Below are 15157 nucleotides of genomic sequence, written 5' to 3'. Positions count from 1 at the left end.
AAAAAAAAAAAAAAAAAAAAAAAAAAAGAATAAATAAAGCATTTTGTTGAATGAACACATAAGTAGATTTTTAAAATTCACATATGCCAATTATTAACATTAATGATACTTGTGTAGAATTTTATGAAAACCCATATGTATAGCTTATGTAAGAGAAAAAATAAGTTGATTTCTCTGAGATACAGTATTTTGACATCTTGGTAGGACATCAAATGCATATTGATTCAGGTTCAAATTTGGTTATCTTTTACTTTCCCACTTATTCACATCTTGTAAGTATCCTAACTGAGCCTCTGACTTAACTTGAAAATTAACAATGTTCCCCTTTTCACTTCCTGTCCTTATTGCACAATCAGGAAGAAAAAGTACAGTGCTGAAGTATTAGAAATTACTGCAAATTTACATTGCATATCTTAGGCAATAGTCTTTTCTCAGTGCAATTTTTTCATCTTCAGAATGAGATGAAAGTCCTATGTGAGAATGTTTTTGGATTAGATTCTCATTAGACACTTTATATTTACAGAATTTTAAAACTGTGATCACCACCATAGTGCAGCAGAGGAAGCAAAGGACCAGAGAGAAAGGGATAAATATGGGGTCATAATAGGAGTGATTGAGCAGGTACTGGATAAATCCAAAGCATGTGTTTTCTAGTGCCTCTTCCTGCCTTAAATTTGTTCCTCCTTCATTGATTGGAAATAAAGAAGTAAAGAAGCATCTGCTTGGGCCTGATGCCTGTAGGATTTCCTTCCCACAGTTATAATGTTCCTTTTCATGCACAAACAGCATGACAAAACTAGTTTTAGGGAAACAAACTCTAAAACTCTCTTTTGAAATATTCATTAATGATAAACCAGAAACAAAGCCAGTATAAAACAGTGGTCTTTTCAGAGACCCTTAAATAAAAGTGAAGATAAAGTCCCTGTTTTGTTAATTCCCATCAAATCATCACCCAAACCCAAAATAAAATAAAATAAAGTTACATTTTAAAAACTGGGGACTAAAAAGTCAGTAAGTAGAGCTAGGGCTAGTGTTCTCTCATTCTGTCTCTCACTCTTAAAATTCTTTTCCCTCTCTTTTTCTCTCTCCCCATTAATTCACATCACTACTTTTTGCAAACAAGCTGTCTACATGCTTATCAAAATATACAGGCTGCCAACAGTTCTCGGGCCTTGATCCCTCCTGGCCTTTCTCTCCAACTGAATGCTACACTCTCTTCATATACTAGTTCAGACTCTCAAAAGAGATAATCAGATAAATTACTGGCCAGTCAAAAATAAACTGTCTATAGACTGGTGTGTACCTCTGGTCTAATTGCTGCAGATGTAGGGATGAGTTTCTTATTACAAACATGGGTGGGGAGCAGGTCCTGAAATAGAATGTGCTAACAGCTCAAATCCTGCAAAGTCCAGACAGACTTTAGTTGTTCCTTCTGCCAGTACACCTACTGCTGTTTATACTCTGGTCACTTTTTTTTTTTGTCAATTCTTTTCTGTAGAATGCTGCACTTTATGTTCAGCTTAGTGTATGTATTTATCTGTTAGGTTGGGGTTTATGCCTGGCCACAAGCTCTAGAGATGGTCCAGGGTTCCCTGTGTCTTGACCACAGAAGTGACATAGTTTCTTCTCAGAAGACAATCCTGGAACTGAGAGTTTAGCTTAGTGTTAAAGCACCCGGAAGGCATTTGTGAGGTCCTGGGTTCCATTCCCAATTTAAAAAAAATCAGAAGACAGCCCTTATGCAGTTTATCTGTATAACACAGATAATCAATTACCCCAATACAGTTGGCTAGAAAATTCTCCAACCTTGAGATGACTGGACACATCCTTGTTCACTCTGCACCCATCTAAGGAAACTATTCACATCTAGTGAAGGAGGAAGGAAAGGGAGGAGTATTTCAGCTATCTATTGCTGCATAACAAACCACACGAAAATTAATAGATTGAAGCAATAGCTATTTATTTTATCCACGAGTCTGCATTTTAGGCAGGGTTTGGCAGGAACAACTTAACTGAGTTCCACAGTATGTCCAGAGTCTCAGCTTGGATGACTCAAATGGCTGGGGAACTGGCCAGGAATTATTATACATGAAATCTTAGACTTTTTACATGTAATCTCTCCAGCAAGGAGGCTTTAGGATAGTTGGACTTCACATCTCACGCTCAGGGCTCCAAGAGTGGGTGTTCTAAGAGATCAAAGCAGATGCTGCAAGGCCTCCTGTAGCAAAGCCTCAGAAGCCACACAATGTCACTTCCACTGCATTCTATTGGTCACTCAGCACCTACCCTACTCACAAAGTGAAGAGACTAAATAAGGGAAATGAATACAGTAAGGCACAGATCTTCGAGGTGTTATCTCCTAGGCTGGCTACTGCAATGTGTTGATATTATCTCTCTACCAAAAAAGGAGATTGGAAGGTTTTAAAATTACATAGACAGAAAATTTCTTTTGAGCTAACATTCCTTCTTACTTTTTATTTATTGATTGTTTTTTTCTTTTGCAGTACCAGGGGTTGAACCCAGAGCTTCACACATACTAGGTAAGCACTGAGCTACATTTCTAGCCATTTTTTATTTCATTTTGAGACAGGATCTCATTATGTTTCCCAGGCTGTTCTCAAACTTGCAGTCCTCTTGGTTCAGCTTCCTAAATTGCTGGGCTAACAGGCATACATTGTCTCACATTTTAACTTTCAAATAATTCTTCTGGATTTTCTTTTACCACCTTATTGATCAGTTCCAATTATGTTTTAAAATATTGGAAATTTTGTGTAATCAGGTTACAAAGACTGTTTTTTTCTAATTGCACTTATCATAGGGTATCTTATACAATGTTATTAATAGGAGACTCAATTTAGGCCAAATAAAAATTATTTTTTCATCAATGACCTGACTTCCTAATCAGCTTTTTGATTCATCCTGTGTTATTTTTCTTCTTTTTTTTTATTACAATTGGTGAATCTGTCCTCTCATATGAATGTCAATTTACCAAATAGATTAGGATATTATACTGGGCTGTCTGACAATATTCTCATTCATTCTTACAAAAATTATTTTCCCAGACCTTTTTTATTTTTATTTTTAAAATTTTCTTACAAAATTTATAAATATCCCTGTATTCTGGGCATTATACTAGGTGATGAGATGAAAATGGATTAAATGCTCAGTTTAATAGAAGAGATAGATAAAAAAATAAATGATTTCAATACGATGTTAAGGATATAACAACACACACACTGATAATTAGGAAAAGGTATAGCAGATTTCACAAAATAGGAATTATAGGAGATACAGATTTCTAATTCTGATGGGAGCCAGGAGAATAGAAGAGTCGAAAAAAGCTTCTCAGAAGTGAATGGGTTTTTGTTTTTCTTTTTTCTTTGTTTCTATTTTTTGTAGTTTTTATTTGTTCTACTTAGTTGTACATGACAGCAGAATGCATGTCAATTTATCATACACAAATGTAGCACAACATTTCAATTCTCTGGTTATAGAGACACACCATTCATGCAATCATACATGTACCTAGGATAATGATGTCCATCTCATTCCACCATTTTTCTACCTTCATAACCTCTCCCTGCCCTCCCCTTTGCCCAATCCAACGATCCTCCATTCTTTCCACACCCCCCATCATAGATCAGCATCCACTAATCAGAGAAAACATTCAGCCTTTAGTTTTGGGGTATTGGCTTACTTCACTTAGCATAATATTCTCCATCTCCATCCATTTACCTGAAAATGCCATAATTTTATTCTCTTTTAATGCTGAGTAATATTCCATTGTGTATACATACCACAGTTTCTTTATCCATTCATTTATTGATGGGCATCTAGGTTGGTTCCACAGTTTAGCTATTGTGAATTGAGCTACTATAAACATTGGTGTTGCTATGTGACTTTGGATATAAACTGAGGAGTGGGATAGCTGGGTCAAATGGTGGTTCCATTCCAAGTTTTCTGAGGAATCCCCACACTGCTTTGCAAAGTGGTTGTACCAATTTGCAGTCCCACCAACAATATATATGAGTGTACCTTTTTCCCCACATCCTCTCCAACACTTATTATTGCTTGTATTCTTGATAACTGCCATTCTGACTGGAGTGAGATGAAATCTTAGAGTAGTTTTGATCTGCATGTATCTAATTACTAAAGATGTTGAACACTTTTCCATATATTTGTTGATCAATTGTATATCTTCTTTTGACAAGTTCCTTAGCCCACTTATTGAGGGGTTTTTTTTTTTGTATTAAGTTTTTTGAGTTCTTTATATATCCTGGAGATTAGTGCTCTATCTGATGTGCATGTGGTAAAAATTCATTCCCATACTGTAGGCTTTCTCTTCATCACAATGATTGTTGCTTTTTCTGAGAAGAAGATTTTTAATTTGAATCCATCTCATTTATTGATTCTTGATTTCTCGCATTTTAGGAGTCTTGTTAAGGAAGTTGGGGCCTAATCCAACATGATGAAGATTTGGGCCTAGTTTTTCTTCTATCAAGTGCAGGGTATCTGGTCTAATTCCTAGGTCCTTGATCCACTTTGAGTTGAGTTTTGTGCATGGTGAAAGATAGAGGTTTAATTTCATTTTGCTACATATGGATTTCCAATTTTCCCAGCACTATTTGTTAAAGGGACTATCCCTTCTCAAATGTATGTTTTTGATGCCTTTGTCTAGATAACTATATGAGATAACTATATTTATGTGTGTTAGAAGAACTCAAACTATCATTATTTGCTGATGACATAATTCTATAGTTAGAAGATCCAAAAAAATCCACGAGAAAACTTCTAAACTAATAAATGAATTCAGCAAATTAGCAGGACATAAAATCAATACCCATAAATCAAATACATTTCTATACAAAAGTGTTGTATCCACTGAAAGAGAAATTAGAAAAACTAACCCATTCAAGATAGCCTCAAAAATCATAAAATACTTGGGAATCACTCTAACAAAAGAGGTGAAAGACCTCTATAATGAAAACTATAGAACACTAAAGATGGAAATTGAAGAAGACCTTAGAAGATGGAAAGATCTCCCATGTTCTTGGACAGACAGAATTAACATTATCAAAATTGCCATACTACCAAAACTGTTAATGCAGTTTTGATTTAATGCAATTACTATTAAAATCCTAATAACATTCTTCACAGAACTAGGAAAAGCAACATGAAATTCATTTGGAAAACTAAACCCAGAATAGCCAAAGCAATCCTTAGCAAGAAAAGTGAAGCAGGAGGCCTCACAATACCAGACCTTAAACCATACTACAGAGCAATAGTAACAAAAACATGGTATTGGAACCAAAATAGACATGTAGACCAATGGTACAGAATAGAAGACACAGAGACCAACCCACATAAATACAGTTATCTTTATTTATTTTGGGGGGGGTATAAGGGATTGAACCTAGGGGTACTTAACCACTGAGCCACATCCCCAGCCCTTTTTTGTATTTTATTTAGAAACAGGGTCTCACTGAGTTGCTTAGGATCTCTCTAAATTGCAGAAGCTGGCTTTGAACTCACAATCCTCCTGCCTCAGCCTCCCAAGCCACTAGGATTACAGGTATGCCTCACCGTATCCAGCCAGAAGTGAATGTTCTTTATTTTTCAGTTGTTGATGAAACTTTATTTTATTTTTATGTGGTGCTACGAATTGAACCCAGTGCCTCACACATGCTAGGCAAGTGCTCTACCACTGAGACACAACCTCAGTCCCCAGAAGTGAATGTTCTTAACAGCATAAAGTGAAAATAATGTTAGTAACTTTTTGTATCAAAGAAACTCCAAAGGAAAGTATATTGAAATGATAGTTTCTAGACTAAAAAAAATCATTTTTTTCTAGTGGAATTTCCATTTTCTAAACATTCATCTCCATATTTTTAAGGAAAGGGACAAACTCAGATAAATATAAAATTACAGAGCTCATCACAGTGTGTTAGAAAATCTGTTTTTATCCTTAGGATTTTACTTAAAAAAAAAAAAGAACTACTTCCCATTTCACCCACGCTAAATGAGAGATTTAGTTAGTTTCCTCTTCCCATGTATACCAAAATTAAGCTCTCCATCTGACATCTAGAAGATCTCCACTTACATAATTGCTACTCATCAATATTTAGATAGTTTAAAAATAAATCCAAAATAGAGAGAAAAAATATTGAGGCAAAATAACTGATGTCACAAGGTAAAAATGCTAATAAAAATGATATATAATAATAATTATGAAATTTTACAAAGGAAAGGTTAATATCGTATAGCTGTCCAATACCTAAGCAGGCCAAAAGTCCCTTGGACTTATAAGAGTAGAAACTCTTTCCTAGTCTCCCCTCTCTTCCTCCCTGAGTTTATAACGAAGTGAACAAATGTCATGGCTTATCCTAGACAAAATCTTCCATTCTGCTAAGTTTGGTGCAGTTCCCACTTCCTCACCTTCCCACAGCAAACACTCAGCTCATAGCACATTCTTAGATCAGGAAAAGAAAGTGAAACAGAGAAGCTGGTCAAGGTGGTGCATGTCTGTAATCCCAGCTGCTTGGGACACTGAGGCAGAAGGATCCCAAATTCAAGATCAGTTTCAGCAACATAGTGAGACCCTGTCTCAAAATAAAAGAAAACAAGGGCTAGGGTGTAGTTCAGTGGTCAAGTGCCCCTAGGCTCAATTCCGATTCCAGGGAAATAAGTAAATAAATAAAACTGGCAAAGTGTGATAAGTTTCTTCTCTACCCAGCAGAAAAGATGATCCCAAATGTTTATGGTTTATTGCCCTTTAGCAAATTAACCAATTTTGTATCCATGGTAGCTATCTTATTTCACTCTTCCTTTTTTCCCCATTGATTATATAAAATCCAACTTCTCATATCCTCTTTGAACCAGATTTATCAACATTTTGGCTTTCTCATTAATGAATTTTGACACTAGCTTGCTGTTAGTTTATATGAGAATTATACTTTTATATAATATTTTCAAAATTATACTCTGTATCCTTTTTTTCAAGCAGTCTTCTTATCAATCACTAGGCAATAGGGTATGTATAGAATATAATTGTTAAAATGAAAGTATAGATAAGAAATGTAACAGATTTGATAAGAACTTAGACTGTCTTAGGAAGTATACCCACAGTTATACAAAAAAATTGAAAAATAAATATTTGCAGCCATACTAATTTAGAATTAAAATTCTTGTGTGTAAATTTCAAGATTCTAACTTTTCTTTCTTATTGGGTAGTTTTGAAGTGTTGATCAAATTTGTGCCTCTGGTCATCCGAATGGTTGTATAGTCATCTTTGCGGATTACTAATAAGTCTATCAAGTTTGCCTTGGGAATTTTTTTCTTTGCATATTTGACTATAGTAGCTAGTTTCTGTTTAGCTTTCATTGGTCTTTACATATTGTTTCCCTGTTGCAAACAATGTTGTAGCATTCATTACTGGGAGAATATGACAATTTTGTTATTTTTCTTCAAAAGACCCAGTCCAAATTTTAAAAACTTTAAACCCTACAAATCCTGACTTAAAGTGAATTATTGTTTATTAAAAACCATTCTCAGTAATTCCTCAGAATGTGACCTTATTTTGAGACAGGATCTTTACAGAGGTAATCAAGTTAAAGTGAAGTCATTAGGGTAGGACCTAATCAAATGTAACCAATATCTTAATTAAAAGGGGGAATTTGGATACATAAATATCCATAGAAAGAGGATATGAAGACATATAGGGAGAAGACAGCCACTTATAAGCCAAGGAGAAAGATCTGGAACTGATCTTTTCCTCACAGTCCTCAGAAGAAAGAAAACCTGCTAATGCCTTGATTGTGGAATTACAGCCTCGAAAAGTGTGAGACGATGCATTTTTGCTATTTAAGTCCCCCCATTCTGTGATACTTTTTTGGGGCAACACTAGCAAATTAATCCAGCTGTACTTGGGGGTTTCTTTTCTTCAATCATGTAGATTGATTATTTGATTTTGTTCTGGCCTATAATCAGAATGCAATAGCTGCCTATGTGAAAGGTTTGGTACACAGTTATCAAAGAGGAGCCCTGGGATTTTTAAAAGTCCCAGGACTAGCTTCCAGGATTAAAGAGTTTCCCAGAGGACAAGAAACATTTAAACACTGGCTTTTAGCTCTGAAGAAACAGTGTTGCAGAAAACACTCCTAATAAGAACTATACTTCAACTTTTTTTTTTTTTTTTTCAGTTCTGGGGATTGAACCCAAAGCTTCAAGCATATAAGCAAGCGCTTAACCACTGAGTACATCCACGGCCCCTGTTTTTAATTTTGTATTTTAGGACAGGGTCTCACTAAGTTGCCAAAACTGGCCTTGAATTTGCAATCCTCCTGCCTCAGCCTCTCAAGTAGCTGGGATTACAGGCATATGCCATTGCACCTGGCTAATGATTAGTAATATTGAGTGTTTTTCATATATATATATATATATAGGCTATTTATGTCTCCTTTTCAGAAGCCCTAACATCCTTAATACATACCCATCAATATTACTAATAATATTGGAGGTCTTCATGAGGCCAATGAACATGATGTGGTAATTTGCTGTAGCTCTATGCAGCTATCCCGTGGGCCATATTATGACTCAATTGCAGATGAATCTGATTCATAACATTTAGGATCTCCCTGGCAATAGAATAATTGCTATAAATGAATGGATTTTTCAGTTGATCTTTTTGTATATAGAGAAGATAGTGGCCTCTTAGACACTAATCAAGTTTTCTCAAAACTCTGTAAGTTGATAAAAGGTCTAGACATAATTCCAAGAGTCCTTACCTGCAGAGTATAGAGGACCAGCTCCACCATGAAGCTGGGGGAAGCTGGTACCCACATAAGCCACAGATAAATTTAGATTTTGGCAGAATGCTTTGTGATTCTTCTGCATGGGAGGCTTGAGAGAAGCAAGTACAAAGTCATTTCCTGCTCACTTGCTTATCTTCCCTGGACGATATCAGCCTAGAAAGCTGTCATAAGATAAATTCTTATAGCCTTTGGATTTGGATGAGGTCAGAGGCTTTCTGCCTCACCCCTTTAACATAGGCAATAAAACCACTCTGCTTGAGTCACAGTAGGCTCCTCAGAAACAAGGAGTCTATTAATTTGTTTTATAGTCATTTAGCCTCTATGTTTGCTGCCCTGTTGAAGGGCCATGAAGAGCTGGCACCTTTGGTTCCTTCTTCCTTTTGTTGTAAATGTAAGAAGAAAATTGTCTGAATCTTAAAAGGAATTGTTCCTCTATCAGTACAATCTGTCAGCTTGGGCCTGGCCTTGTGCTTGACACATGGTTCACCTGCTATCCAGGTGAGTACAAAGGCTAACATCTAGGCGAAAGAAAAGCATGGAAAAGTTTACCTGGGGCCAATAAGAGTGTCTTCAAACTCTCAGAAGCAGATCACCTCCATTTTCTTCTCCCAAACCTCCTTCTATTCTTTAATGTTGTCATATTGGTGGCATTTTATTAGAAGGCAAAGGAAATGAATAAACAATTTATGATCATGGGAATGCAAAGAGCTCTTAAATATTTAAAATATTTTCATCTCACTAGTAATAAAATATGAAGACAAAAACAACATTAAATTAGCAAAGTCCTGGCAAGAGTATGGGGTGGAGCAAAACAGTACCAGATTTTGGAAAAACAAACTGGCAGTATGCATAATAATAGTCTATTCTCTTTTTTGTACATTACTTGTTATTGTTAATTGACAAATTATAATTGTACACATTTATGGGATACAATGTGATATTATGATATATGTGTACAATGTGGAGTGATTAAATCAAGATAATTGGCATACACATCACCTCAAATGCTGATCATTTTTGTGGTGAGAATATTTGAAGTTCACTCTCTAGTAATTTTGAAGCATAAACATTATTAATAACTATATTCTCTGTGCTGTATAATAACTATCAAAAATTTATTCCTCCTTACTGAAACATTGCACCCTTTGACAATATCTCCCTATTTCTCTGACCCCAGAGCCTCTGGTAACTACCATTTTATTCCCTGCTTCTGAGTTTGATTGTTTTAGATTCCACATATACATGACAACATGTGGTATCTGTCAATGCCTGGCTTATTTCACTTAGCATAGTATCCTCTAGCTTCGTTCATTTTATCACAAATGGCGGGGTTTCCTTTTTTAAGGATGAATAATATTCCATTGGGCATATATGCCATATTTTCTTCATCTTTTTTTTTTTTTTTTTTTTGTGTGTGTGTGTGTGTGGTGCTAGGTATTGAACCTGGGGGCTTGTGCATGCTAGGCAAACACTCTACCATGAGCCACATCCCTAGCCCTCTTTTATCCTTTCATTTGTTGATGGACACTTAGATTGATCTATATCTTGGCTATTGTGATTAATGCTGTGATCAACACGGAAGTGCATGTATCTCTTTGATATACTTATTTCAAATCCCTTGAGTAAAAACCCAGTAATGGGATTGCTTGATCATATGGTATTTCTACTTTTAAGTATTTGACAAACCTCCATGGTATTTTTTTTTTATAATGGCTATTCTAGTGTACATTCCTACCAACAGTGTGTGCAAGGGTTCCCTTTTCTCCATATCCTTGCCAACACTCGTTATCATTCATCTTTTTGATAATAGCCATTTTATCAATATGACATGAATATCCTTTTGTGGATTTGATTCATATTTGCCTAATGATTAGTAATATCGAGCATTTTTCATATATCTATTGGCCATTTATGTCTCCTTTGAGAAATATCTATTTATGTCCTTTGTCTGTTTTTAAAAATATTTTTAGTCAATTGTTTTTGTCAATGGAACTTTATTTTTTATTTATTTATATGTGGTGCTGGGAATCAAACCCTGTGCCTCACACATGTTAGGCAAGCACTCTACCACTGAGCTACGACCCCAACCTCTTTGGTCCATTTTTTAATCAGGTTATTTGTCTTCTTGTTATTGATTTGTTTGAGTTCCTTATATGTTAGTCCCTCATCAGATGTATGGTTTACAAAATTTTCTCCCAATTCATAGGTTTTCTCTTTATTATTCCTTTTGTTGTACAGAAGTTTTTGTAGTTTGGTGCAATCTATTTTTATGGTATTTTTTACATTAGTTATACATGACAGCAGATTACATTTCATTTCATTGTACATGAATGGAGTACAACTTTTCATTTCTCTGGTTATACAAAATAGGAGTCACACCATTTGTGCAATCATACTAGGGTAATGATGTCCATCTCACCTACCCCCATACCCGCTTCCCTCCCTGCTTCCCTTTGCCCAAACCAAAGTTCCTCCATTCTTTCCATGCCCCCTCCCCCCATTGTGGATCAGTATCCATTTATCAGAGAGAACATTCAGTCTTTGGATTTGGGGGCTTAGCTTAATTCATTTAGCATGATATTCTCCAACTCTATTCATTTACTTGCAAATGCCATAATTTTATTCTCTTTTAATGCTGAGTAATATTCCATTGTATATATATACTACAGTTTCTTTCTCCATTCATCTACTGAAGGGCATCTAGGTTGGTTCCACAGTTTAGCTATTGTGAATTGAACTGCTTATAAACATTGATGTGGCTATGTCACTACAGTATGCTGACTTTAAGTCCTTTTGATATAAACCGAGGAGTGGGATAGTGAGATGAATCTGAAGAAGAGCTTTGCATCCCAATCATATTGTATCCTTAAGCTTTGGCATTGACAGTAATATGCCTCTTTCCAGGTTCACAATCCTCTAAGGTCTCTACCTCTGTTCCTTCATGGTACATGTTTTCACCATAGGTAAAATTTGTAAATTTCTCTTTTTGGTATAAGCTTATAATTAAAGATACGAAGCAAAATATTGGACCAGGTGTTAGCAGACCTTAACAATTGTAGGGACAGTAATTCGGTTTTTCCGTGTAAGGAATCATTGAAGGTTAGACCTTATGCAAAATTTATTAATGAAATAATTGAGTATCTACTATGTATTCAGGCACTGTTGTAGGCAATGGAGATGTAACAGTGAATTATACAGACAATCTCTTGGTCTCATGGACCTTATCCTAGTGGTGTAGACAAATATGAATAATGTTAAAGGGCTATAGGTACTGTGGCATATAATCTCCAAAGATAGCTAAGGTCATCATTAATCAATTCCTACCCCCTCTGGCCCCACACATGCATTTGGTTGCTTTCACCCCATGGCAGAGTCTATTTATTTCCTCTTTCTATCTAGGATGGTTTTGTTGCTTTCCTTGACCAAGAGTATGTTGCAAAATATTGCCATATCAGTACTGGAGAAACCATTTAAAATGTCTGGTAATTTCCACTTCATCTAAGGGAGAAGCCAACCACCACTTAAGAAATCCAACTACTCTGAGAACTCCTTGCTATGAGGAATCTCAAACTAGTCATGTGAAGAGTACATAACAGAGAATGAAGCAACTCAGACAATAGTAACATGTGAGGCCTGCTTCCATTCATTAAATCCATTCCAGATGAGGGTCCAGAATGCCTGAACTTCTAATCCATTAACTTCTAAGTTTTGGAGTGATTTGTTATGCAACAGTAGATAACTGGGAAAAATGCTTAGGAGAAAAATCAGGGCAAAGAGACAGTAGCAAGCATACTATTTTAGAGAAGGTGGTTAGGGAGGGCCTCTCTGATAGATTGGGGGGGGTACCAGGGATTGAACTCAGGGGCACTCGACCACTGATCCACATCCCCAGCCCTATTTTGTATTTTATTTAGAGACAGGGTCTCACTGAGTAGATAACTGCATCACTTTTGCTGAGGCTGGCTTTGAACTTTCAATTCTCCTGCCTCAGGCTTTGGAGCCACTGGGATTACAGATATGGGCCACTGTATCCTGCTCTCTGATAAGATATCTGAGCACAAACCTGAGGGTAGTGAAGAAGTAGACTATTTGGAATAAGTGCATCCCAGGCAGAGGAAACAGCAACTAGAATACTAGCACTGGAAGGGAGGAAATTTTTGGCATGTTTTAAGAACAGTACAAAGGCCAGTACTGATAGAACACAGTGGGCAAGAAGATTAGTGGGAAATTTAGGCAAAGGAATGGCAGCACCAAATTAGGTAGGGGCATGGTAAAGACTCTGAGGTGGACTCAGGAAGTTCTAAACAAACATGTGATGTGAACTGATTTACATGTAAAAAGGCTCACTTTGAAGTGGAGAAAAAATGTTGGGAAGGCAAGGAAGGAAGCAGTGCAACTCCTTAAAATGCTATTTCAATAATACATTAAGAGATAATATTGGGTTTGACCAAGATGGTAGCTACGGAAATGATGAGAAATGGTTTGATTTTTCTTTTATTTTGAAGGTAGAGGCAACAACAGGTACTGGTAGATTGGATTAGTTTAGGAGAAAAAGAGGGATGAAAAATGATCGAAATTCTTGTGGAATGAGATTTCTGTTTACTGAGATGGGAAAGAATGAGGAAAGAGCAAGTCTGTGCAGAAAAACTGAATTGCATTCTGGAAGTCTGATTATGTATTAGATAACTAAAGTGGTTATTGTAAGTCTAGGACTCAGGATAGTAATCATTACTGAAAATATTTATTTGAGAACTATTTATGATGGTTTTTAAAGTCACAATATTTGATGAGAGTAGCTATGGATGAATGTAGTAGCCATGACTAGTATCCTGAGTCTTAGACTTACATAACCACTTTAGTTATCTAATAGATAATCAGACTTCCAGAATGCAATTCAGTTTTTCTGCACAGACTTGCTCTTTCCTCATTCTTTCCCATCTCAGTAAACAGAAACCTCATTCCACAAGAATTTAGATCATTTTCATCCCTCTTTTCCTCCTAATCTAACGAATAAATTTAAAATATATGTATACAACAGAGTTCTACTCAGCCATAAAGAAAATGAAATCATGTCATTTGTTGGTAAATGGATGGAAGTGGAGACCATCAAGCTAAGTGAAAAAAGCCAGATTCAGAAAGTCAAGGGTCAAATGTTTTCTTTCATATGGAAAAACTAGAAAGAAGAAAAGGAATAAAAGGAGATCATAGAATAAATAGAGATAGGGAATCAAAGAGGGAGGAAAGAAGGGAAGTGGGAAAAACTAGGGAATAAAATCATTCAAAGTTATATGCTTGCATGTATATACTACAGTTGAATCCCACTGTTAGATATAAATAAGTATAATGTGCCACTGAAAAAAAGTATATACATGTGTAAATAAATAGAAAAAATACCAGAAGAGTAGATGAAGGGTAACAGGGGGAAGAGGAGGGGAGGAAAAGGGTATGTACTGGGGAATGAATGGAGTAAATTATGTTATATGCATTATTAATGTGTCACTATGAATCCCACTATTATGAATAATTGTAATGAATAATAAAAGCATTTAAAAAGTCATAGTCCTCCCCTTCCCAACTGGAAAATGGCAGGAAGATTACATACAGAAGGGAAAGTGATTTTAAAAATCTATGTATGAAATCCTGGGCAGATGTCTGAGCAGCTCAAGTGTGAAACTGACAAGAAACAACACAGAAAAAAGCTTCAGAAACAAACACTGGTCTGGAACACCACTCAGATTCCAGATTAACTTCTGGGCAGCACACACCTGAGCAGAACCAAATAGTACCTCAAAGTCTTTGGAAACTAAACGTGTATTTGGATCATATAGTTCACAAAAGCAGTGCAAGGTATATGTCCTTAACATAAACAGGTTGACTGCCTGCTATAGTACAAGATTTTAATAGGTACCAGAATCTCATAAAATAACACTCAAACTGTCCAGGATATAATAAAAATTACCATCATACTGAGAAGTTTGAAAATGTCAACTTGAATGAGTAAAGGCAATCAACAGTTGCCAACACCAAGATGGAATTATTTGAGAACAATTTTAAAGTAGCTACCAGAAAACAGTTCCAACAAGCAGTCATGAACATTCTCAAAACTATTGAAAAAACCCAGAAAGTCCCAACAAATAAAAAAGAGATATAAAAATGAACCAAATGAAAATTTTGGAGCTACAAAATACAATAAGTGAAATAAAAAATTTCACTATCTGAAGTACTCAGGAGCAGAACAGAGATGAGAGAGGAACGAACCAAGGAACTTAAAGATAGATCAACAGAAATTATCCAATGTGAGAAAGAGAGAGAAAATAGAAAAATAAGCAACAGAATCTCAAAGACCT

Source organism: Marmota marmota, unplaced genomic scaffold (genome assembly GCF_001458135.2).
Source record: "Marmota marmota marmota unplaced genomic scaffold, marMar, whole genome shotgun sequence".
Taxonomy (NCBI): Eukaryota; Metazoa; Chordata; class Mammalia; order Rodentia; family Sciuridae; genus Marmota; species Marmota marmota.
Note: the sequence above shows the minus strand (reverse complement) of the source record.